Source organism: Meles meles, chromosome 3, assembly GCF_922984935.1.
Source record: "Meles meles chromosome 3, mMelMel3.1 paternal haplotype, whole genome shotgun sequence".
NCBI classification, from domain to species: Eukaryota; Metazoa; Chordata; class Mammalia; order Carnivora; family Mustelidae; genus Meles; species Meles meles.
The window spans coordinates 118331911-118359142 of record NC_060068.1 but is presented as its reverse complement, the minus strand read 5'-3'; the positions used below and the strand labels follow the sequence as shown (position 1 = coordinate 118359142).

The following is a 27232-nucleotide window of genomic DNA, read 5'->3' as shown; positions in this document are numbered from 1 at the left end:
GGTTATGGTCCCAGAGTCCTTGGCTCGAGTCCCGTTTTGGGCTCCCTGCTCTGCGGGAAGCCGCCTTCTCCCTCTCTCACTCACCCTGCTTGTGTTCCCTTTTTCGCTGTGTCTCTCTGTCAAATAAATAAATAAAGTCTTCAAAAAAAAAAAATCTATTTGAGAGCAAACGAGAGGAAGAGAGAGAGAGAGCATGGGTAGGCAGAGGGAGAGGAAGAGAGAATCTTGAGCAGATTCCCCACTGAGCACAGAGCCCAATGCAGGGTTCCATCCCCCAGCCGATGAGATCATGGCCTGAGCTGAAATCAAGAGCTTGACCCTTTACCGACTGAACCTCCCACCCCCACCCCAGTCACCCCTTTGATGTACCTGATTTGAAGAGACCAGGGACATCTGCTGTTAGTTTAATTCTAGTATAAAGGTGTTGGGAGAAAAATTTGCCTGGTGATAATTTATAAAAGGAATCCTCTTACTGAATGAGATAGTATGGTCACAATTGTGCCAAGGTTAAGTGTAGTTAACAGGTACTAAAGTCTTGAAACAGACTAATGTTTTAAATGTTTCCTTTTCTGTATCTAGTGGAAAGAGCACAAAGAACAGAGCACCAACACAGCTGTTTGGCAGTTGGCCAGCTCACTTCCTATTTTTGAGTCTCAGATTCTACACTTACAGTGGGAGGTAGTAATTAATACCTGTCTCATTATCAGTATGAGGTTTCAAAGAGGAAAATACATGAATGTTCAAAGCAGTTTCTAGTACTTGTGTATCCAATAATGCTTCTTTTCTCAAGGCTGGGCTTCTTACCACATGGTCTTCGATGTATCAGTTTCCACAACCAACCTAGCAGCTCTTCTGCTTTCCGGCCTTCATTGGGCTAATTCTCTGCTTTTCCTCTGTTCTTTTCCAAGACTTAAGTGATTACCTTTGATCTGTTGTCCAGGCTTTCTATTTGATGTATTGTTCTGGCATCTAGCCAATAAGCAAGGGTCATTTCTTACTCAGTAACAGTTAACTTTTTTGCAATAATCTGTAGTCTTTTGTCTTAGTTTGTTACAGTCTAAAATTATAATGTTGCCAGATATCACTTATCTAACTACTCCTTGCTAGATAGATTTGCTTACCTTACAAGATCCCCTTTCTTCTCAGCGAAAGTTAACAGTCTTTGAGTTCTGACTCCCTGTGCTAGGTAGAGAGGATTGGTGAGAGGAGACTTCAGGTACTCTAGTTCATTCCTTTTCTGTGGTTGGTGTGGTGGAGTAGGGGTCAGAAGATGGCTGCCTCTAATCCCCGGTTTTTGCTTAAAGGGCTTTCAACTCTCTGATATGGTCGCTCAGAGCCTCTGTTTTCTTGTCTGTAATTATGAGATAAAACCTCTGGTGCCTACTTTACCTGGTTATTTTTTGAGAGTCAGGTGATACAAAACATGTTAAAAGGGTTTTGACAACTAGAATACACACATGCATTTATTAGGTAATGTGGCAATGTATACATTCATAGTCGTATTTTACTACACCATACCATTGTTGAATTGAACATTTCCTTTGCAGTTTTGAATTGAGCCTGGAAAGTCACAATTCTTGTAGAAGAATTGTTGTCCCTGCTAAAAGTAGCTATCATTTATTATTGATGACCTATACTGAATTAAGAATTACCTTTTTTTCTTTTTAAGATTTAAAAAAAAATTATTTATTTGACAGAGATCACAAGTAGGGAGAGAGGCAGGCAGAGAGAGACGAAGAAGCGGGCTCCCTGTTGAGCAGAGAGCGCGATGCGGGACTCAGTCCCAGGACTCCGGGATCATGACCTGAGCTGAAGGCAGAGGCTTTAACCCACTGAGCCACCCAGGCTCTCCTGGATTAAGAATTATTTTAAGAGTACATTTAACAGGGGTGCCTGGGTGGCTCAGTGCGTTAAAGCCTCTGCCTTCGGCTTGGGTCAGGATCTGGGCGGAGTCCTGGGATTGAGCCCTACATCCGGCTCTCTGCTCAGCAAGGAGCCTGCTTCCCTTCCTCTCTCTCTGCCTACTTTTGATCTCTGTCTGTCAAATAAATAAATAAAATCTTAAAAAAAAAAAAAAAAAAGAGTACATTTAACATTTGTTAAGTTGATACAACCTCCTACAAATAGGGGGCAGTATTATCCTACATTTAAAGTTAAAGAAACAAGTTCAGAGAGGTAAAATAACTTCCGAAAATCTCACTGGTGGTTAGTGGTAGAGCAGAAATTAATTAAGCCCCATACATTTCTTGTATTACACAGAGCTTCTGTACACAGAACACATAGCATAAGGTATGAGAAATTGAATTTCTGAGTTGTACACCTGAAACTAATGTAATATTTGTGTGTCAACTATATTAAAAAAAGAAAAAACAAAACCCAGCACACAGCCCCTCTGATATACTGGCATAGGAGTATGATTTGGTGTGTATAATTTCACATTTGACTATAAGCAAATGTAACATATGCAAGGATTAAAGCTTCAAAGATGTGCACAGAATAGTGTGGCTATTTATCTTCTTACCCTGCTTCTCCTGGTAGTCTTGGACAAGTCATTTGTTTCCTCTGCCCTTCACATTCTTTACCTGGGATTTGGTATATTTGGTAAGTTATAATGTAAATCTTGTTACTAGATTTAAGCTAGCTTAAAAAGAAATGATTTGTAAGCCTATTTTGGGTTTTATAATGTTGTTGTGACTTTATATGTCTGCATATTCCTATCATGTGTTACAACAGTTTCCTTAATAGAAATGATGCAAGACAAGTCCTTGATAGCAGGGGTAATAGTTGCATTTCTAAGGTGATTAATTTGCAAGATGGCAAATCAGCACTGCCAAAAGGGCAAGATGCTGTGGGATTAGGTTGTTTGAGGATGGAATGGTTTGTTCAACCTGGGTCTTGAAGGAAGCATGGGAGATATTTAAACAAGGCACAAAGAAGGTGTAGAGCACCCTGAGGCAGAAAGAATGCTATATGGGGAAATATGTAGTACAAATTAAACTCTGGTTAGATTTTAAGGTGTAGCAAAAAGATTATGTAGGAAGTAAAGTAAAGTGAACAGATTAATGTCAGTTGATGGTGGGTCTTGAATTTTATTTGGGTATTTTGTGATATGTACGTTAGAAGAATAAGCATCAGAGGTTTTTTAGAAAGATAGTAACAACATTGGCATTGTGCTGAATTGTGTGGATTTTTTTTTTTGAAATTTATTTTAGAGAGCAATGTGCTTTTGAGGGGGGGAGGGGCAAACGAAAAGGCTCTCAAGCAGACTCCCATGACTCTGAGATCATGACCTGAGTTGAAATCAAGAGTTAGATGCTTAACTGACTGAGCCACCCAGGTGCCCCTAAATTATGTTTCTAGTTAAGCATTATTTTTAGGTCATTATTTGGCATTTGAAATATTTTCTCATAAAGATAGTGCTAAATGGAAGTTGAGTACCTCTACTGTCATTAATTATGTAATTGAGGAAAAGTAATTCAAATAATGTAACATTTCAAAGAAGTACAGTGAATAATATGATAGCAACTGCTTTTTGAATTGTTACTATGAGCCAGGCTCTTTACAACAACTTTAGGAAGTCAGACTCCAGAGAGCATATGCTGTTTAAAAAGTAATGAAACTAAGGTACATTTAAAGTATTATTTTTGTAGGAATGCCTGAGTAGTTCAGTTGGTTAACTGTTTGATTGTTGATCTCAGCTCAGGTCTCAATCTCAGGTTTCTAAGTTCAAGCTGTGTGCTGAACGCTTAGCAAGTTCATGCTGAGCCTACTTAAAAAAAAAAAAAAATAAGGTATTACTTTTCTACCTATGCCATGTTCTCTCATCGTTTCTGAGATTTTAGTCAGTTCCCTTGGCTGAAGAAAATATTTTGAGAGCTGCAGAAGAACAGCTTCAGTGGCTTTGCTTGTGTGATAGACTTTAAGTTTTTCCTTCCTTTTTTTTTTAAGTTTATTTATTTTTGCAAGCGAGAGCATGCATGAGAGCAAACATGAGTGGGGGTGAGGGGCAAAGGGAGAAGCAGACTCCACTGAGTAGGAAGCTGGATGCTTAGCTGGATCCCAGGACTCCAGGACCATGACCTGAGCTAAAGGCAGACACTTAATTGACCGAGCCACCCAGGCAACCCAGACTTTTAAGTTTTTCTTGATTGAAGAATATTTGGACCTCCAGATGTTGGAAGAATATGAGTTATATTTAAATATCGTGGAAAACTCAATTATATAGAATCCTTTCTGAGAAAATTCTGGTTTATCTTCTGGGAATTACTAGGGCAATGCAGTGTAAGGAAGACATTGCTTGCTATGTCTTCCTATTTTTAGTACTAGTTTTGTGAACAGAGACAGATGACTTAATTTCTACCTCAGTTTTTTCATCCGTACTATGGAGAAAACACTCTTCTAACCTTATCCTTAGAAGATGCTGTGAGGTTATGAGATTATTAAGTGTTTAGCACAGTTTTATTGTGCACAATGTAGGTAGCTAAATCACTATAATTAGTACAGTTATTTAGCAATTTCTCTGTGTGATGTGGTTGAAATGCACTTTTACTTTTCAGTTCTGAGTTGAGGGGAATATTATTGTGAGACTGGGCTGAAGGGTTTTTTTTTTTTTTTTTGGTCTGTCTTGAAGAGGGCTGAGGAACTTAGAATGACTTTGAGTACTCATCCAATATTATGAATGTTGAGATTGGAAATAGCTGGGGATGTTTCCTTTTTTTTTTTTTTTAAGATTTTATTTATTTGACAGACAAAATCACAAGTAGGCAGAGAGGCAGGCAGAGAGAGAGGGGGAAGCAGGCTCCCCGCTGGGCAGAGAGCCCGATGTGGGGCTTGATCCCAGGACCCTGAGATCATGTCTCGAGCCGAAGGCAGAGACTTAACCCACTGAGCCACCCAGGTGCCCCTGGATGTTTCTAACAAAGTAATAAAATATTAGAAGTGGTTTTCCATTTTCACTTGTGCTTAGAAAGGTTGATGTTGGAGCTGAGAAGCTTTAGAGGTTTACCTGTGACCCTTCTCACAGTCTCTAGGATTACTCAATAGCTTTACAGAAAACCAAATTTGTTAATGTATCCAGTGTCTGAATGGACTTACTGCCCTTCATACCCCCATGATGAATAAATGTTGGGAAAAGTGATAATTCCATTGTACTGGAATATTTTTTAATAGCCAGAATACCTGCCCTCTTTCCAAAATCTGGATATTTGGGAGACTAATTGGTAATCTGAAGGCTGGCTAGAGAACTATAGTTTCAAAGTTTAATAGTCTGTGGCTAAATTATCATGTGCTGCTGCTGTCCCAAATTTACTGGTATTACTCATTTCCAAACCAGGGAGTTCTGGGGTAGAGACTAATTGCTGGTCATCTTTGAAGTAAAGACCTGTAATACAGATATGTATGAACATATCATTTATCTTTTTTGGGGGGTTATCATTTATATATATATATTTTAAATTTTATTTATTTATTTGACAGACGGAGATCACAAGTAGGCAGAGAGGCAGGCAGAGAGAGAGAAGGAAGCAGGCTCCCCGCTGAGCAGAGAGCCCAATGTGGGGCTCGATCCCAGGACTCTGGGATCATGACCTGAGCCGAAGGCAGAGGCTTTAACCCACTGAGCCACCCAGGTGCCCCCTCATTTATATTTTTAAGACAAATGAAGGTTGTGTGGATTAAGGACCCATAAGTTTTGACAGGTGCCTGAGTGGCAAAATAAGGCATCTAATTTTGACGCTTAGGAAATGGCCTATTGTAGCCTTTTAACATGTTTTTATTGAACATGTATTTTGTCCCAGATAATGGAGATACATGAGTGGATGACACCTTGTCTTCCTGAAGTTTAGAGATTAGTGGAATAGATAAGTTATAAATTGAATATAATGGTAAGCTAAGAGATAAACATAGGATACAGTAGAGAGGTACTTGGCTCAGCCAAGAGATAGGAAGTGATGAAAGTAAGGTGTCCTGAGGAGACCTAGGAGAAAGGAATTCCAGGCAGAAAAAGATGAAAGGATAAAGAGCATGACAGTTTAGTGTAAGCTTTTGAGGTAGGGAAAGGTGAAATAGGAGATTGGAAACAGAAATATTAAAAAAAAGAGAGAAAACAAACATTATCTAGATTCTAGCCATATTTTATAGGAAGGAGTCAACTATTTTTACCTTGACTGCCATTATCTCTTGGAGTTTGTTTTGTGAAATTTGTTACTAATGATAAATTTATTTATAAATGAAACAACAAATAAAAATAATGTTACAAATAGTAAGTAAATTTGTTACTAATAATCTTCTTTCCCCAAGACCCCTCCACTTCCCACGCCAATCTCACTTCGGCAGCTATAGTATTTTACTTTGTTCATTTGTCTCTTCCAGAGAGAGACAGCTCCCAGGGGCCTTGTTTGTTCCATCTCTACATTCAGTTATATGCCACTCAGAATATATATATTTTTTCTCTAGTAACGGCCTATAGAAATAATCCCTGAGAGCCTGGGTGGCTCAGTCAGTCAGGCATCTGCCTTCAGTTCTGATCATGGTCCTGGGGTCCTAGGCTGGAGTCCTTCATTGGGCTCCTTGCTCAGAGGGGAGCCTGCTTCTCCCTCTGCCTTCTGCTCCCCCTGCTTGTGCACGCGCAGTCTCTCTCTCTCTCTCTGACAAATAAATAAAATCTTAAAAAAAAAAAGAAAATCCCTGAAAGTACAGTCTTGCACTCAAAATATTTATAAAATGCTTAAATATAATGAAAAATAGTTTCCTTGAGAGTGTTTACTGTAGGAAAATAATAAGATAAGCGAGTCTTCCATAATTTTCATCCTCTGGAAATAATCACTGTTTTAACACTTTCCAAACTTGGTAAATGTTTGAATGATTAAGTGATCCAAGATGAATTACTTAATTAACTCAGCAAACATTATCTGGGCATCTGTTATGTAACATACTAGGGACATAGACCATAATTTCTACTATTAAGTAACCTAAGGTTTTTAGTATTATTAAACAATATATCCTAAAATGACTGAGCAGTAATGGGAGAAATTAAATTACCTGTTTGGCCAGTTTTACATGTTGTATTTTCTTAACTGAACTATGTAAAACAAAATTAGTTGATTAAAGAAAGTTTAAGAGGAAAAAACCCCCCTAGAGATCTGTAGCCAACAATGAAAATTTGTATATTTATTACACAGATTTTGTTTCCTTGGTGGTAATAACATCTTTATTGTTTTCTAAGATTTTATTTATTTATTTGAGAAAGAGCAGAAGCAGGGGAAGGGGGAGAGAGAAGCAGACTCCCCTGCTGAGCAGGGAGCCTGACGCAGGGCCCGATCCCAGGATCCCAGGATTGTGACCTGAGCTGAAGGCATATGCTCAACAAACTGAGCCACCCAGGTGCCCCTATTTATTATTATTATTATTTTTTAGGATGTTACTTATTTGAGAGGGCAGGCAAGCCAGAGTGCTTGCAGGGGGGAGGAACAGAGGAAGAGGGAGGGAGAGAATCCCAAGCAGACTCCATGACCAGCATGGAGTTTGACAGGGCTTGATCCCTCTACCCTGAGATCAAGGCCTGAGCTGAAACCAAGAGTTGGTTGCTTAACCTACTGAGCCACTCAGGCACCCACGTGGTTGTAACATCTTTAAATAGTATCTTTTTAAATTTTTTCTTCTTTATGACATACTTCTCTAGCTTTCTATAGAAAATTTTTAAAAGTTTATTCCAGTTATTTAACATACAGTGTAATATTAGTTTCAGATACACAGTATAGCGATTGAATGCTTGCATACTTATCTGGTGCTCATCAAAACAAGTGCACTCCTTAATCACCATCACCTACTTTTTCTTTTTTTAAAAGCTTTTATTTATTTATTTGAGAGAGAGAGTGTGAGAGAGCAAGCATGAGGGGGAGAAGATCAGAGGGAGCTGCTGACTCCCCATGCAGAGCTGGGAATCCGATGTGGGACTTGATCCTCGGGTTCCAGGATCATGATCTGAGCATGCAGGTGCCCTCTCCATCACCTGTTGAAAACATCCCTCCATCTCTCCATCACCTGTTGAAACATCCCTACCTGCCTTCTGGTAACCGTCAGTTCGTTAGTTTGTGTCTCCTGGCTTTCCATGGTAATTTTTAATGACTATTCAGTGGACCAGCAAATTGTTCTAAATTTGCTTAGCCATCTTTTTATAGTATCTTCATTTTAATTATTATATTATAGTTAATGATGAATTGAAAATGTGTTTGTAGCCCTTAATGTTTTACATTCTTTTTGGATTATTTCTTAGGATACAGTCCCAGGAATGTGAGTATTGCTTCAAAGGTTATTATGAGGGGCGCCTGGGTGGCTCAGTGGGTTAAAGCCTCTGCCTTCGGCTCAGGTCATGATCCCAGGGTCCTGGGATCGAGCCCCACGTCGGGTTCTCTGCTCAGCGGGGAGCCTGCTTCCTCCTCTCTCTCTGCCTGCCTCTCTGCCTAGTTGTGATTTCTCTCTGTCAAAAAAAAAAAAAAAAGGGTATTATGATGTTGCTTTCCAAGGCAGCATACTAAAATTGATTAAGTAATAGTGGTAGGTGGGGAGCCTAGGTGGCTCAGTCAGTTAAGCACCTGACTCTTGGTTTCAGCTCAGGTGGTGATATCAAGCCCCACATCAGACTGTTTGGTACCAAGGGTGTTTGAGATTCTTTCCCTCCCCCTTCCCCTTTTTGTGTACCCACGTTCTTGCACTCTTTCTCTCTCCCTCTCTCAAATAAAATCATTTTTAAAAAGAATTTTCTGAGGTTTTTTTTAAAAAAAAAAAAAAAGATTATTTATTTATTTGATAGAGACATAGCGAGAAAGGGAACACAAGCAGGGGAAGTGGGAGAGGGAGAAGCAGGCTCCCCACTGAGCAGGGAGCCTGATGCAGGTCTGGGTCCCAGGACCCTGGGATCATGACCTGAGCCGAAGGCAGGCACTTAACAACTGAGCCACCCAGGTGCCCCAATAAAATCTTTAAAAAAAAAAAAAAAGTTAATAGTGATAAGTTATTTCTACGAACTTGGCTGTTTCTTTCTTTTTTTTTTTTCTCTCCTCCTTTTCCTTCCCTGGAGAGAGAATATGAATATTGTGTTGGTCAAGCAATTCCATTAGAGGTTAAAAAGAATCCTTACTTATTTATGTGACTCAGACCATAGTCTCAGATACCTTTCTCTGTGTGTGCTCACTTTGTTGATAATCTTTTATCTTGACCCAAGTTTATATCTCTAGCTTGGAATTTTTCTTGCGATTCCTGAATCATATATACAGTGGCTTTTTTGTTGTTGTTGTTAAGATTTATTTATTTTTTTAGACAGAAAGAGTATATGAGTGAGGAGAGGAGCAGAGGGAAAGACTCCCTGCTGAACAAGGAGCGTGATTCGGGGCTCAGTTTTAGGACCCATGAGATCATGACCAGAGCGCAAACCAAGAGTCAGATGCTTAACTGACTGAGCCACCCAGGTGCCCCTACAGTGACTTTTTTGGGCATTTTTCATTAGGTTGTGAAATGGAGTTTTGTTCAAAACCAGATTTAAGCTGTTTCTTCCCCAAACTTGATTCTCCTCTAGTTTTCTCAGTTTTAATAAATGGCACCTCCATCTTTCCTATATTTAAGACTCACACACTTAGAGTGATCCTTGAATTCTCTCTTTCTGTAACATCCATATCCAGTCCATCAGCAAATTTCATTGGAATCTAACTAAAATTTTCTTACTTGAAAGATAATTTTGTTGAATACAGAATTCTAGATTAGATTAGCAAATAGGTCTTTTTTTTTTTTTTTTTTTTTTTTTTTTTTAAAGATTTTGTCCATCTTTTAGAGAGCATGAGCAGGGGTAGAGGGAAAGGGAGAAGCAGCAGGAAGCCTGGTGTGGGGCTCAATCCCACACCCCTGGAATCATGACCTGAGCTGAAAGCAGATGCTTAACTGACTGAATCACCCAGCAGATGCTTAACTGACCAACAAACCCTCTTTGGTCTCTTTTGAGTTAATTTTTGTATATGGTGTTAGGTAAGGGTATAGTTTATTATATTATATTACATATAATACTACCGTTTGTTGAAAAGATTGTCTTTTCTCTATCGAATGGTCTTTTAGTACCCTTGTCAAAATCATTTGATCATATATATAAGGGTTTATTCCTGGCTCTCTGTTCTGTTCTGTTCTGTTCTGTTGGTCAGTATATCTTTGCTTTAGTAATAGCACGATGTTTTGTTGTTGTTGTTGTTGTTTTAAAGATTTTATTTATTTATTTGACAGAGATCTCAAGTAGGCAGAGAGGCAGGCAGAGAGAGAAGAGGAAGCAGGCTCTCTGCTGAGCAGAGAGCCCGATGTGGGGCTTGATCCCAGGACCCTGGGATCATGACTGGAGCCGAAGGCAGAGGCTTTAACCCATTGAGCCAGCCAGGCGCCCCATGTTGTGAGTTTTGAAATCAGGAAGTATCTAGCTCTTTTCTTTTTTTTTTGTATTGCTTTGGCTATTCCGGGTCCCTTGGATTTCATACACATTTTAGGAGGCATTCCATTTCTGTAAAAAATGTTACTCTGTTTATTACAGGGATTGCACTGAATCTGTAGATTGCTTTGAGTAGTGGTAACATCTTAATAATATCAAGTCTTCCAACCCATAAACAAGGAAAGTATTTCCATGTATTTGTTTTCTTTAATTTCTTTCAGCAACATTTTGTAGTTTTTATTGTACAAGTCTTTTACTTCCTTGGTCAATTATTAAGTATTTTATTCTTTTTGATGCTGTTGTAAATAGAATATTTCACTTCCTTTTTGGATTGTTCATTTTCTAAAAAGATTGATTGATTGATTTGAGAAAAAGAGAACATGAGCAGGAGGAGCAGAGGGAGGCTGACCCTCGATTCCAGGACCCTGGCTGGGATCATGACCTGAGCTGAGGGCAGATGCTTAGCAGACTGAGCCACCCAGGCACCCCGGATTGTTCATATAATGTGTAGAACTTCAACTGATTTTTGTATGTTTACTTTGTATCTTCCTAACTTTGCTGAATTCATTTATTAGTTTAAAAATTTTTTGTGGGATTTTTTTCTTTTTTTTTTTAGAGATTTTATTTACATATTTGACAGAGAGACACAACGAGAGAGGGAACACAAGCCGGGGGAGTGGGAGAGGGAGAAGCGGGCTTCCTGCTGAGCAGAAGCCGGATTCGGGGCTCTGTCCTAGGACCCTAGGATCATGACCTAAACCAAAGGCAGATGCTTAATGACTGAGCCACCCAGGCACCCCGGGATCTTTATGGTTTCTACATGTAACATCTACAGAGAGATAATTTTACCTATTCATTTCTCATATGGTTGTATCTTATTTCTTTTCTCACCTAATTGCTCTGACTAGAGCTTCCAGTACTTTGTTGAATAGAAGTAGAGAAAACAGGCACCCTTTCTTTGTTCTTTATCTAAGAGGGAAAGCTTTCAGTCTTAGACTGTTAATCATGATGTTCTCTGTGGGTTTTTCATAAATGGCTTTTATTATATGGAGAGAGTTTCTTATTCCTAGTTTGTTTTTGAGTGTTATGGTTTTTTTTTTCCGCACAAATGAGTATTGAATTTTGTTAATACTTTTTCTGCATCAGTTGTGATGATCATATGATTTTTATCCATTCTGTTAGTGTGGTATATTAATTTATTGCTTTCATATGTTGAACAATCTTTGTCTTCTAGGAATAAATTGCACTTGGCCATGGTGTATAGTTTTTGTTGTTTTCATTAATTTGATTCCATTATAGTTAACCATTTGTTTTTTAAAATGGCATATAATTTTAATTATATTTAAATTTAAATTTAAATTTAAATTAAATTTAAATTAATTTAAAATGGCATATAAGATTATGTTAGATTTAGGTATACAAAATAATGATTTGAGGGGTGCCTGGGTGGTACAGTTGGTTAAGCCCCCACAGAGTCTGCTTGGGATTCTCTCTCCCTCTCCTCTTACCTCTCTCATGCTTTCTCTCTCTCAAAATAAATATTTATAAAAACAATTACTTGATTTTGTATTATGTTTTTTTACTGTTGTTTTGCTAATCTTTTGTTGAAGATTTTCCCATCAGCATATGTACAGGATATTGGTCTGTACTTTTCTTTCTCTTGTAATGTCTTCATCTGGCTTTGGTATCAGAGTAACGCTGGCCTCAGTGAATTAGGGAGTGTACCTCACTATTTAGTTTTCTGGAGAAATTTGAGGATGGATGTTTGTTCTTATTTAAATGTTTGGTACATCTTCCCAGTGAAGCTGTTGGGTCCAGGGCTTTTCGTCGTTGGGACATTTTGGTTACTCATTACTCAGTCAGTCTTTATTCAAATATTCTGTTTCTGTGTCATTTGGTTTTGGTAGTTTTGTATTTCTAGGCTTTGGTCTGTTTCATCTAGGTTATCCAGTTTGTAGGTGTACAGTTGTTCATACTGCTCTCATAATCCTTTTTGTTCTATAAAATCGGTAGTGATGTCTATACTTTTATTTCTGATTTTAGTAATTTGAGTCTTTTTTTTTTTTAAGATTTTATTTATTTATTAGAATGAGAGAGAGCCTGAGAGGAGAGAGAGGTCAGCAGGAGAAGCCGACTCCGTGCAGAGCAGGGAGTCTGATGTGGGACTTGATCCCAGAACTCCAGGATCATGACCCGAGTCGAAGGCAGTTGCTTAATCAGCTGAGCCACCCAGGCACCCTGTGTCTTCTTTAGTACATGTAGCTCAAGATTTATCAGTTGTGTTGATCTTTTACAAGAATCAAGATCTTCCCCCCCCCCCCCTTTTTAAACTATAGATTCTGTGTTAATTTTCCCTCTAGGAGTGCCTGGGGGCTCAGTCAGTTGGGCATCTGCATTTGGCTCAGGTCCTGATCCCAGGGTGCTGGGATCAAGCCCTGCATTGGACTCCCTCCTTGGCAGAGGGGTCTGCTTCTCCCTCTGTCCCTGTTTCTGTGCTCTCTCTTGCTGTCTCTCAAATAAATAAAGAAATCTTTTAAAGAAAGGTTTATGATTTTCCCTTTGAATCTTTATTATTCTTTCTGCTTGCTTTAGATGTGGTCTTCTGTTCCTTTTCTAGCTTATTAAGGTGAAAGTTTAGGGTACATGAGAGATTTTTAAGAAACCTACATGTCCACAGCTGTTAAGTATCTCTCTTAAGAATTGCTTTTGCTGCATGTTTTAAGTTGTGGTATATTTTGTGTGCATTTTCATTCAAAGTTATTTTTTAACTTAACCATGTATGTTCTTTGACTTACAAGTTATTTAGTAGTGTGTTGTTTAATTTTTCAGTTTTCCTTGACTTTTAATTTCATCCCATTGTGGTTAGAAAATATATTCTATATTTCAGTTCTTGTAATTTTATTTTTGTGGCCTAACACATGGTCTGTCCTTGAGAATGTTCATGTGCATTTAGAAAGACTGTGTATTTTGTGGTTGTTTGAGTGTTTTACAGATGCCTGTTAGGTCTAGTTGATTTACAGTGCCATTCAAGGCTTTTGTGTCTTTATGGATTGTCTAGTTCTCTCCATTGCTGCAAGTGGGTTTGAAATCTGTTACTGTTTCTCTTTCTTACCTTTGTTTCTGTAGTTATTGTTTCATGAATTTGGGAGTCTGATTTGATGCATGGTGTTTCTAAGTGTTACATCTTCCCCTTAGATTGACATTTTTATCATTAAGAAATTATAATCTTTTGTCTCTAGTAACCATTTTTCCTTTAAGTATATTTTGTGTGTGGTTAATGTAGAGAAGAAGCCACCCCACTCTGTTACTGTTGGCATGTTACTTCTTTTCCAACCTTTTGCTTTCGACTCCTTTTTAAAAAAAGATTTATTTATTTGAGAGAGAGGCAGAGGGAGAGTGCTAGCACATGCATTAGCAGGGGGAGAGGTGGAGGGAGAGGAAGAGAGAATCTCAAACAAACTCCCCACTGGGCAGGGAGCCTGCCTGACTCCAGGTTTGATCTCAGGACCCTGAGATCATGACTGGAGTTGAAATCACGAGTTAGATGCTCAGCTGACTGAGCCACCCAGGCACCACCCAACCCCTCGTTCAGCTCCTTTGTTGAATTTGGTACAAAGTGTCTTCTTGTAGACATCATATAGTTGAATCATATTTTTTTTATCTATTCTGCCAATTTATGTCTTTGAATTGTAGTTTTAAATGCATGTACATTTCATCCAACTAGTGATAAGGTAGGATTGATGTCTTCCATTTTACTATTTTCTGTGTTTTTGTTCTTCTGATCCTGTTACTACCTTTTAGTAGTAGATAAATAAATTAATATTAATATTAATAAACAATAAATAAATAAATTAAATAGATAATTCCTAGTGTAATATTTTAATTTCCTTGTCATCTGTTTATTACAATATGGTTTGTATTAATATCAAGTTAATTTTTTAAAAAGATTTTTATTTATTTATTTGATAGAGAGAGAGATTACACGTAGGCAGGGAAGCAGGCTCCCTGCTGAGCAGAGAGCCCGCTGCGGGGCTTGATCCCAGGACCTTGAGATCATGACCTGAGCAGAAGGCAGAGGCTTAACCCACTGAGCCACCCAGGCGCCCCTCAAGTTAATTTTAATAGTAGTAGTAAAACTTTGCTCCTTAATTGATTTATCCTTCTCATCTCCATTGTCATTTTATTGTGATACAAATACATTTTTATATATAATGCATGGCCATCCACACAGACTTATAATTCTTGTTTTACACAGTTGTCTTTTTTTTTTTAATATTTTATTTATTTGACAGAGAGAAATCACAACTAGGCAGAGAGGCAGGCAGAGAGAGAGGAGGAAGCAGGCTCCCTGTGGAGCAGAGAGCCCGATGTAGGGCTCGATCCCAGGACCCTGGGATCATGACCTGAGCCGAAGACAGAGGCTTTAACCCACTGAGCCACCCAGGTGCCCCTTAAACAGTTGTCTTTTAAGTCAACTTAAAGTCAACTTAATTTTTTTTTTCATTATATGAACAGGTTTAATGTAACATATAATGCAAAAGATTAGAACCATTAACAAAATATCGAATTCTTCAACTTAAAAAAATGATTAAATAAAATCAAAACAAGATAGTGACCAGAATAGTACCATTACAATCACAGTAAATAGAAAAGCTTCCATCAGCATTTTAAGGATGTAACAATTGCAGTATGGTACATATTTAAATATTCCACTCAGTTTTGTCATTTATTTTTCATAAAAATGTTACTCAGAAGGAAGGCTTCAGACATCGATGAAAAGATGAGTTGTAAAAAAGTGTTGTAAACAAAAATCCATTTTACTGTCTTTTGTATTTACCTCTTCTGTTACCTTTACCATGTGCTTTATTCATGTAGATTTGAGCTATGTCTATTTCCCTTTAGCTAAAGGTGAAGAACTTGATATTATTTCTTATACGGAATATTTGCAATGGACTCCCCTTGTAATTAACTTGAAATACGTGCTTAAGTGTTTTTTTAGTAATACAGTATAGCATTTTAGTCAGTTTGTAGAATCAGTAATTGTTGAACACATACTCTTTACCATGTACTGGGCTAAGTGTTAGGCATGGAGCCTCGATTCCCTCTCTCCCCCTCCATCTCTCCATCTCCTACCCACTCCTTACCCCCATCTTGCATGCATTGTGTGCTCTGCCCTCTTCGCCCACCCCCCCCACCCTCCCCCCCCACCCTGGCCAGGGAAAAAAACCCTGAAAACGAGACCCAAGTCCTAAAGTCTTAAGTTCTGTGATAACATCCCTAGGTCTTTACCTCAAGTTCTATATCACTGTACATTCTTTAAGAAGTTGTTTTAGAAGATATTGTCTGTTACACCCGTAGACATCCATGTATTGTACACTTAAAATTTTTTAAGAATATAGATCTGTTATATATCCTTTCCAAAATTAAAAAAAAAAAAAGATACTGTTGTTCTGTGAGTTAGCTGATTATGTCTCAACTCTTAAATTTTGGATCTGTATGTGAAGGTAATTGGTGTCCAAGGATTATCAGTTCAATTAATATTAAAATAGAACATAATTTAAGTTTTATCCCATATATCCCAATAACATACCTGGATCACCGAGCTTACTTTATCTTAGAAATACAATATAGTCTGGTTTGTACCTTTGATGGAAATTTCATTAGTGAAAGTGCTTGGAGATAAAAGTGTCTATTAACCATAACTTTTGGCTTAAGAGCCACTTCTTGATTGTGATTGAAGGAGATGTATCAGTCCCTTAAGAATAGTAGGGCAAGCTTATACAGGAAAGTTTATTGTTGAAATGACATGTTAATGTCAATGAAAGGATGGCAGTGGAGATTTTGAGCCTAGTTAGTTCTTAGATTTGCTTTTTGTTGGGGTCTGTTATCAATGGACCGAGACAGCCAAAGTGAAAGTTATGTGAAGCTTTATTCTGTGCCAAGCATTAGAAGTCAGACTGACTGGCCAGGTCTGCCTCCGGAGAGAGTGATCTCCTCCCGATCTCACAGACTGGTTTTATAGGGCATAACCGCGGACCCAAGATACGTGGCTTCTATTGTTAAGGCGTTTACTCCTGGAATTGATAAGCGGAACCATACCAGAAACTACTGGCGCATTTATTCCCGGAATGAAGTTCGTGGATGTAACAAAATATGGCTACCTAGGCAATATGGAGTCACTCTGGCTAAGCAGGCCCTAATAGTTAAACAGGTTTTAACATTAAATTGGCCCTAACATTCCCCTCCTTTCTTTGGAGATTAGTCAGTTCTTTGAATCTTCAGCCAGTTTTTGAGGGTGAAAACAGGCTAACCTGAGGTGTTGTTAACCTTGAGTGTTGTTCCATCTGCTGTTTTCCTGATTTTCTTTTGGGCTATTGTAGGCTGATGAGGTGTCCCCTGGCTGCTGCTGAGTAGGAACAGGGTTAAAAGTGACCAAGTTGGTGTGCCTGGGGGGCTCAGTGGGTTAAGCTGCTGCCTTCGGCTCAGGTCACGATCTCAGGGTCCTGGGATCGAATCCCTCATCGGGCTCTCTGCTCAGCGGGGAGCCTGCTTCCCTCTCTCTTTCTCTGCCTGCCTCTTTATCTACTTGTGATCTCTCTCTGTCAAATAAATAAATAATATCTTTAAAAAATAAAACTGACCAAGTTACAAAACCCTTTTGAGTCTTAGTTTTAGTTAGTTTTAGTTAGTGGGGTCCACCGGCAGTGGCTCATATTTCTGAGGGGTGTCCTTGTTTTTAGCTCATTTGACATGACACATGTGAATCCAGGCCCTGATGCCTTCTACTTTTACTGCCGTGGGGGTGGTCAGTATGACTGTGAATGGTCCCTTTCAGCGAGGCTCCAAGTTTTCCATTCGGTGGCGACGTATCCAGACCAAGTCTCTGGGTTGGTAAGAATGCAGTTTTATTTCCATCTCTGTCTCAGTGTAGGCAGCTTGGATCCCTGCGTGGGCTCTTTTTAAGATATGCTGTAGCGCCTGCAGTGACTGGAGTACAGACTGATCAGTCATTTCCGCTAGGGCAACCTCTTATAGCCATGGGCAGAGTGGAGGGGGTCTCCTGAACATTATTTCAAATGGGGTAACCTTGTTTAAGTAGGGTGTACACCGCACCCTAAGGAGGACGAAGGGAAGGAGATTCATCCATCCACTGCCAGTTTCCAGATTTAACTTTGTCAAGGCCTCTTTAAGAGTCCAGTTCATTCTCTCTACTTGTCCGGAGCTCTGGGGCTGGTAGGCACAGTGTAGTTTTCAGTTAGTGCCCACGGCCTTGGCCGATGTCTGTGAGACTGAACTCACAAATGCAGGGCTGTTGTTTGACCTGATTGCGAGAGGCAATCCAAACTTAGGAATTATTTTTTTCTAGCGGCTTTTGACTACCATTTCTGCTGTCTTATGTTTGGCAGAAAAAGCCTTTACACGGCCTGAAAAGGTATCCATAAAAACTAATATATATTTGTGTCTAATGCGTTCTGTTATTATCCCTGCAGAATATTAGGCAAGATTGTCTAAACGAGCTATTGTGTAACTTCTCTCAGGTTTACCTTTAGTTGTCTAGCTTAGATAAACAAACATTTAAAGACAACCAAATCTAGAATTTAACATCCATAAAGGTGTGTTATTAAAACATAATTTTTTTTTTCTAAAATAACCCTCATTTCTAGAGATAACTAAATCAGGACTAATTTATTTGAAAAACAAGTCCAGTTTTAACAAACTTGGCCTAATTATTTACATAAGCTCAGCAAGAGCAGTGAGTGATTATATAGATTTTTTAGAATCTGTTTTGTTGGAACTTTTTATAAAGAATCTCTAGGTGAAATTTGTAATAGCCTCTCCAGGCCAGAAGCCAAGCCATATACTTGTCATCAGACATGCCTGCAATACCAGTCAATTTGGGCAAATTCCTCTTCCTGAGGTCCCCAATGTATCCTGAAGTTCCTACACCTGCCAGGGAGTGACATTCTTTACTCTTGTGGTGAGGCTGCTGGGAACTCTGTAAGCAAGGTATCAGGCCAACAGTTTTAAGGGCCTTTATGGCTCCAGGTTTTATAAAGTCAACCTTAGTTCCTTTAAGTTGTCTGGTCATATCCGAGTCTTTTTAAAATAAGAAATTCCAGTCTAAGCCTTGGTAAAATAACCAGTGTTTTCAATGGTGTCCTATTACAAGGAGAACAGATTCTTATTGAACTTATGCAAATGACTGATTGTTATGGAAGAAAGAATACTTGCTGAGACCTTTTGAGTTTCAGAGTGTTCAGATAGAAAAGTTGAATGCCTTGATTTGTTTACAAGTGAATACTTTTACATTTCTGTGAGTCACAAACATTTTTTTTTTTAAAGATTTTATTTATTTATTTGATAGACAGAGATTGCAACTAGTCAGAGAGGCAGGCAGGGAGAGAGAGGAGGAAGCAGGCTCCCTGCTGAGCAGAGATCCCGATGTGGGGCTTGATCCCAGGTCCCTGGGATCATGACCTGAGCCCAAGGCAGAGGCTTTAACCCACTGAGCCACCCAGGCGCCCCGAGTCACAGACATTTTAAGAAAAAAGTTTTCTTAGTCTGGAAGAGCAAACATTAGAGAACTAGCAATGTTTAAAATAACAGATACAACATTAAGAGAGATAACATTACAATCTTTTAGTTCATCTAGTCCCATGTTTCTAATTCTGGTTTAGTTCGAATGCAGCTCTTATTTCTGGAAATTTTTACCCATTTCAGTTCCAGGATTTCAACATATCACAGACCTGTATTTGTCCTGAAAGTCTCCCATATGAATTTCCTTTAAGGCGGAATTCATTTTACAAAGAGAATTAAAACAATTACAAATGAAAAAAACTCAGAATAGATATGGTTATTAAATATCAAGTGATGACCCTATCAAAACATTAAAACTTTAGGAAATGCATAGAATCTCTATAATAGTTATAGCATTTACCCAATGTAACCCAAGGTTTATAATTGGTTTAGCAGTACCTCCTGAGTAACTTAGCATACCAAGGAAAAGCCTTATGAGTCAAAGAGAATCTCATTTATAATTTAAATCTTGTTGACAGTTGTTAAAATCTAAGTTTTAAAGCACATGCTTAAATAGGATTATGGATGTTTAAGATCTGATAAAACAAAACATAGAGACTGGTTTCTCTGGGCAGGCAAAGAGAAAACCATTTACATTTTCTTTTTAACAGCAGATCAATTAATACATAATAGTTAACATTTACTTGAGTGGATCACCAATATAGATTTGTCATGACAGAGGGCTTTAGTCTTCCTTCCTTAAATACTATGCCTCATTTGAACAGAAGCATTTTACAGGAAAAGATTTATTAGTCTTTTTTCCTTTTTGTGAATAAATCCATCCAAACTGATCTAATATGGTCATATTATCAACATTTTTCATTGTTTCCTTTCAAACTTATAAACCAGGCCAATAAAAGTCACTTTCCCCAAGTCTTCTACAACTGACTGTATACCCTCGAGTTTAGTTTTTATTACCTCCTTTCATGTTCTGGTGCAACCAGATATTTTTACTTTAAGACAAAACTGTTTACTCTCTTAGACCCTCTTTTGTGTGTGTACAGTTTTTTTTTTAAACTTACTACCAGTCAGCTGCCTTTCCTCTGTTTTTTTCAGACAACATTAAAACTTATAATAAAAACCTTACAAGGGCGCCTGGGTGGCTCAGTGGGTTAAGCCTCTGCCTTCGGCTTAGGTCAGGATCCCAGGGCCCTGGGATCGAGCCCTGCATCGGGCTCTCTGCTCAGTGGGGAGCCTGCTTCCTCCTCTCTCTGCCTGCCTCTCTGTCTACTTGTGATCTCTGTCTGTCAAATAAATAAGATCTTTAAAAAAAAAACAAAACCCCCCCCAAAAAAACCTTTATGGCGTTTTTCTTTTGGTAGCCCGTCCTGACCATACCTAAATTTTTTTTTTTTTTTTTCTGAAAATTTCCCTTCACAAGCCTTTTACAACTTTTTTTTGTATCCAGGTTTTGTCCCAAGCCATTTTCTTCCAAACAACTATCTCATTTAAGACAAAGTTACCTTTTATCTTTAACAAAATGTGTTCCCATTCCCTATCTTTCTTATGTATCTCCTACTTTTTTACCTATAGGGTTATTTCCCTTACTTCCATCAGTCTTAGTTACAGTTAGCAGAATTTTCTATTCCTAGAATCACTTCAGTCTTTAGTGATGGTTAAGTATTAACCAATTGTGAACAGTTCAAACAATTCTGTAGTTGGAAAATTTATGAATCAGTTAAGCACAAAATCTGTTTACCAACAGATTTAAATATTCTTAGTTTCTTTGCAATAAGAAGCCAAAAGCACAAACCTACATCAAGTACTCAATGCTTTAGCATTTTATCTTACTTGGTTAAGACCTAGATGTTCCTAATTTAATTCCATTTGTCATTCAACCAAAACTTTAAACTTTCAGGTTACCAAAGACTTTGAAAGTTACTTTAACAATTACCCATCAGTTCAGTTATTTCTTTACTAACAGATTTAACAAATAGCATGAGCTTATTTGACCTTCAGTAAACTTTGATTGAAGTTTCACATTTACTGCTGTAACTTTAAAGACATGTCTATCTTAATTAAACCAACAAACTTAACTTAGTTCAAATACTGATTTACCTTTCACCTGGGCCCACTCGAGTTTTAATGTTTACCTGAGACATGGGTGGGAAGATCTGGAGTGGGGGGTGTTGGGTCCAGGGGCTGCTCTTCTTGCTCCTTGACAGTGAAGAGGGAAGGAGCCGTGGTGCAGGAATCACCGAGGATGGTCTAGAGGCCAGTTATGCAGGCCGCACCCACGTTCGTGCAGGAACAGAAGGGGGAGTGCTGCCGGAAGGCAGAGAAAAAATTCCCAGTTTTAGAGAGTTTTCCTGGGTAAACCTTGTCACCCAACTGGGTGGTTTTACCTTGAAAATCCTTGAAATACTGGAGAACAAGACTTAGGGGTGTCATAGGTCCCTTACTCTCCGCTTGCCCCATTTCTTCAAACACAACAGACAACAAAAAGACAAAACAAAGACAACCTCCCACCAGACCCAGCAGCCCTTCCTCAACCAGATATCAAGTCTAAGGGTGTGCAAGATATAATCCCAACTCAAAAATACAACCTGCCGCTGGTGGGGATTTTTTTGGTCCCTTGACCGCCTAGGGGTACTCTAACCCCCTGGCAGGTCCCTTGACCACCTAGGGGGATTCGAACCCCCTGGCAATCTCCCAGTGGAGGGATGGGGCATTCCCGCATCCATTCCAGCCCTGGGGAGCAATGCTGCGTCCAGCTTCTTCCCGGTGGGCTATACCCTGGAGCTCCCAACCAGACAGACTGACCAGATCCTGCAGAATAAAATCTTGAGATCTTAACTCTGGAGGCTTTTCCCAGAAATGCTGATGCTGACTCAGTTCTCATCGTTTGATCCCGGACGAGCCCCCAGAATGTTGGGGCCCATTATCAAAGGAACGAGATTGAGACAAAGTGAAAATTATGCAAAGCCTTATTCTATGCCAAGCATTGGAAGTTAGACTGACCAGCCAGGGGAAGGAGACTTAGACAAAGTGAAAGTTATGTGAAGCTTTATTCTATGCCAAGCATTAGAAGTCAGACTGACCGGCCAGGGTTACCTCTGAAGATAGCGACCCCCTCCTGATCTCACAGACTGGTTTTATAGGGCATAACCGCAGACCCAAGGCTTCTATTATTAAGGCGTTTACTCCTAGAATCGATACCGGGAACCATACCAGGAACTACTGGGGTGTTTATTCCTGGAATGAAGTCTGTGGATGTAAACAAAATATGGCTACCTAGGCAATATGGAGTCACTCGGGCTAAGCAGGCCCTGATAGTTAAACAGGTTTTAACATTAAATTGGCCCTAACACTTTTAAACACTTTGAAAACAAAATCTGGCTATATGTATTCAGTTAAAATTGAAGGGAAGATGTTATATTAAAAAAACATGGTCTTTAGAATTAATCAGGTTTAAGTCTTAGTCTTTCTTACTGTGATTTAACCTTTTTGATCCTCAGTTTATTCATTTGCAAAATGGAGATAATACCATGTCATAAGGTGAGGATTAAGCAAGATTATGTAAATAGGTTTTCTGGGGTGCCATAATAAAGTACCACAAAATGCGTGGCTTATACAAAAGAAATTTAATAGTATCACAGTTTTGGAGACGAGAAATGCAATGTCAAGTTGTTTTTTTCTTCGGGCTTGTGAGAATACGTTCCATACGTCTCCTAATGTCTAGTTGCCTCAGGAGTTCCTTGGTTGGTAGAAGGTGTTTTCCTTGTGTCTTCATCCTTTTCCCTCTATGTATGTCTGTCTCTCTGCTTCCAAACTTTTCCTTTTTATAAGGACACATTTCTCTTGGATTAGGAACCCACCCTAATTGATCTTATTTTGATGAGGACCCTCTTTCCAAATGAGGTCTCATTTACAGGTATTGTGAAGTATACTTTTGGGTGAGCACAGTTCAGCTCAATAGTGTATATGAAAAGGCTTAGCACCAGTTGTCTTCCAACGGACATACAGAGATATTAGGAAAAATCATTCTGAAATTATGCCTATCCTTCCAGTCTAAGCTTAGATGATATTTCTTCGCTTTTGTTTCTCCTGATATTCTTCAAGTATCTTGGGATCAGGAATTCATCTTTGTGTCTCTTACTGAGCATTCTGTTGTGGTTATTTAGTAAGTTTGTATGCACTTGAATTACGGGTTTAACATTTTGATGTATTTTGGGTGTCTTTCATTCCATGGTGAAATACATAAGCTCTTCTGATGAGAAGAGTCATATTTAAAAAGAATTTCTTTTCTTATCTTTATTTTCTCTACTTCATGATTGGAGGCCTGTCTTTGGTCTGGAATTCCTGCCTATGTCTAATTTTTTATGTGTTAAAGTCAGTTGAATTTGTTTTTGCCCATTAATGTATTAACAATATGTATTTGTGTCGACATTATTTTCCAGTGGGTTTGCATATATTGTATTATTTGGTCATGACGGTTAATCAGTCAAGACAGCCTGGAGAAGGGTACCTGCCTGGCTCAGTCATTAGAGCATGGAACTTGATCTTGGGGTTGTAAGTTTGAGCCCCATGTTAGGTGTAGAGATTACATAAAAATAAAATCTTTAAAAAAAAAGGGATGGAGATAATAAATGTTTCAAGTTTGTGAAAATCTTTATCCATAATACTGTCAGTTTAATGAAACTTCTTTACTCATGTTTCTCATTGACTTTGTTTTATCTATCTCATATGTTATATAACATATGTATATTATATATTAACATGTTATATTCTGTCTCATTTCCTAGTAACTGTATTGTAACAAAATTATATATATTTACACATACATATATATATCTTTTACTTATTTTTCAGAGAACATGCGAGGGCACAAGGGGGAGTGGCAGGCAGAAGGAGAAGCAGGCTACTCACTGAGCAGAGAGCCTGATGTGGGACTTGATCCTAGGACCCTGGGATCATGACCTGAGCTGAAGGCAGATGCTTAACCGACTGAGCCACCCAGGTGTCTAAATATGTATATACATACACACACACACATATGAATATATATTAAAGATTTTTATTTTTTTATTTGAGAGATAGTGTGGGAACAGGGGAGGGGCAGGGGAGATGGACAGAATCTCAAGCAGACTTCTTTGGAGCACAGGGCCTGAATCGGGGCTCTACTGGGGACTTGATCCTGCAGCCCTGAGGTGATGACCTGAGCCAAAATCAAGAGTGGTGTGCTTAACTGACTGAGCCATCCAGGCGTGTCCTACTGTTTTTTTTAAATCATTTCAGTTTCAGCATAGTTTTTTTTTTTTTTTTAAAGATTTTATTTATTTATTTGACAGGGATCACAGGTAGGCAGAGAGGCAGGCAGAGAGAGAGAGGGAGAAGGAAGCAGGCTCCCTGCTGAGCAGAGAGCCTGATGCGGGGCTCGGTCCCAGAACCCTGAGATCATGACCTGAGCCGAAGGCAGAGGCTTTAACCCACTGAGCCAGTCAGGCGCCCCTCAGCATAGTTTCTAAATGGTTGGTATATTGTCTGCATGGGTGTGTATTATATTTTCAGTATTCCATAATTTCTTCTGCACTTTGCATATTTCATTGAGTTGTCAGTATAATTCATTTAACAGGTCTTTTGTTGGATTTTAAGTTTTTGTTGTCATAAATAGCTGCTTAAAGTATTTTTATGTAATTCTACTTATTTGGATTATTTTCTTTGGGTTGCAATATTAGGAATAGAATTATTTTCATTTTGATGGTTTATGGCAGAACAAATGTTTCTTTCCTGATTCTATGGCTCAGGAAACTGAGGCTGCATTAAATGATTTATTTAAGAGGACATAATTTGTGATGGAGTCAGAAGAGAGAACTCAGTTGATGCTTTGTCTAGTTGAGTGATTCAGCTTCTGACTTTACTTTAGACTACTCATCTTCCTTCCTTGCTACTTACTGAAAGTATGTTTTTTGAAAAAACTTAATTGAAATATAGTTGACACTCAAAGCATGTGTTTTATGGCTATACATTCTGATAACATAGTTTAATCATTTTGTTGGAGTAATATGAGGAAAGACTGAACCAGTATCATGTCATAGATTGATTATGGCTTAATATGTCATAAAGCATGTAACAGTCATGGGGTTTATTGTTACTGGATGATTGGGCATTGGTGAGAGTTTGTCCAGATTTGACTCCTGGCTCTGCCAACTTGTTAAATACTATATGACCTTAAACATACAGTAAAATAAGTAATAATATAGTACCTACCTTAAGAGGACTAAAAACAGAACAGTGTCTGGCACATAGCAAACATCAAGTAACTATTAGTTAATATGTTTCTAGTAATTTAAGACTTGAATAAATAAGCCGATACCAATGATTGCCAAGTAAATTAAATGGTTATAAATTGTATCAGAAATTTATGGGAACCTACTCAAATTGTAGTTTTCAGTATAGGCAAATAAAAAATTTGTTTTAGGTGCCTGGGTAGCCCAGTTGGTTGTCTGCCTTTGATTGGCCCAGTTGATGAAGTGTCTGCCATGATCCCAGGGTTCTGGGATCGAGTCCTGAGTCAGTCTTCTTGCTCAGCAGGGAGTCTGGTTCTCCCGCTACCTGTAGCTCTTGCTCTTGCTCTCTTTCCCTCTGACAAATAATAAAATTTAAAAAAATTTTCCCCCATTCTTTGTATCTTGGTTTTTGAAATACTGTTATTATTATTTTAGATTTTATTTATTTATTTGACAGAGAGAGATAACAAGTAGGCAGAGAGGCAGGCAGAGAGAGAGAGGAGGAAGCAGGCTTCCTGCTGAGCAGAGAGCCTGATGCAGGGCTGGATCCCAGGACTTTGGGATCATGACCTGAGCTGATCATGACCTGAGCTGAAGGCAGATGCCTAATGACGGAGCCACCCAGGTTCAAAGCCAACTAACTAGCGTTTCTTGATGATTTACAAACTGGTAACAGGCAAAAGTAGTCTTTTCTTTTTTCTTTTTTAAAGATTTTATTTATTTATTTGACAGACAGAGATCACAAGTAGGCAGAGAGGCAGGCAGAGAGGGAGGGGGAAGCAGGCTCCCCGTTGAGCAGAGAGCCTGACGCGGGGCTCTATCCCAGGAACCTGGGATCATGACCTGAGCCAAAGACAGAGGCTTTAACCCACTGAGCCACCCAGGTGCCCCTTTTTTTTCTTTTAAATAATAAGGTGTTTCTGCCTCATTTCTTAGTAACTCTATGCTTGTAGAACTAATCACAATATTTTTAGTAGGGGCATTCTATGAAATTTAATTTTTGTCTGAAAACAGAGCCTTAAAGTTGAATTGATAACTTACAAATCATTGAGTTGAGCCTAATCCTTTGATATCTCTGCAGTGGGGCAATATTTATTATTTATATGAATAATTTCAGTTAACTCATCTAGCATCGACTTTATTGAATGCTTAATCCATTTTAGGTATTAACAAGGGAAGATTGAGTCTGATGAAGGATCACCAAGCCTTTTTCGAGACATACTTAGAGAAAATCATAGTATTTGTATGTTTCCTTGAAGTAAATGGAAAAGGTTCATCTTTGTCCAAGTACCCTGCTGCTTCTTTTGATTCCTACCCAGGAACATCCCAGTATACTTGCAGCTCCTTTGTGTGGTGTGTGCCAGGTGGGAAGCTCAGTCCTACTAAATAAAAGCTGTGTTCATCTTAAGGCAGGAGGTCTGCTTATGGTATGTCAAAGGCATGACCATGGGTTTAGAGTGGAGATGGAGGATGTTGGATTGCAGATCAGTTAGGGATATTGGTTTTGGAGAAAAGATGCAGCCAAAGTCTCTGTGTTATAGATGTCAAAGAAGCTTGATTCATATTGAACTTACTCTGCATGAATGATGTTCCTTGGAATTGTCCAGTATACTCACTCTTCTGTAGGTCCTGCAAGAAGTCCAGGTCCAGGTGCATTGACATTGCTAGGATCTAGCCCGTGGCTTTCAGGATTATTTCATTAGAGTTATTACTGTTACTTAATTAATAGGAATGTCTGTGTTTATTTGAGAAGGATGTGCAATATCAGCCGCAGAATGGACCACAGTCTCCCTGCACCCTCTACCCAATTTTGAGATACAGTCGACACATTATATTGGGAGCATAGACTTTTGACTTTGTTCGTAAATTCATAAATGCTTTTTATAATTTCCCCCTGCACCATGTTGTGTTGTAATCTAAGGACTAGGGCAAAGGTATGTTTTCCTAGGGATGATTCTGTTTCCTT

The 27232-nt window shown here is 38.7% G+C and overlaps 1 protein-coding gene across 6 annotated transcripts in view; it reads left to right on the top strand.

Moving 5' to 3' along the window:
* NSD1 (nuclear receptor binding SET domain protein 1) overlaps positions 1-27232 on the top strand; it is a 157705-nt gene that overhangs the window by 44508 nt on the left and 85965 nt on the right. The window lies entirely within an intron of this gene.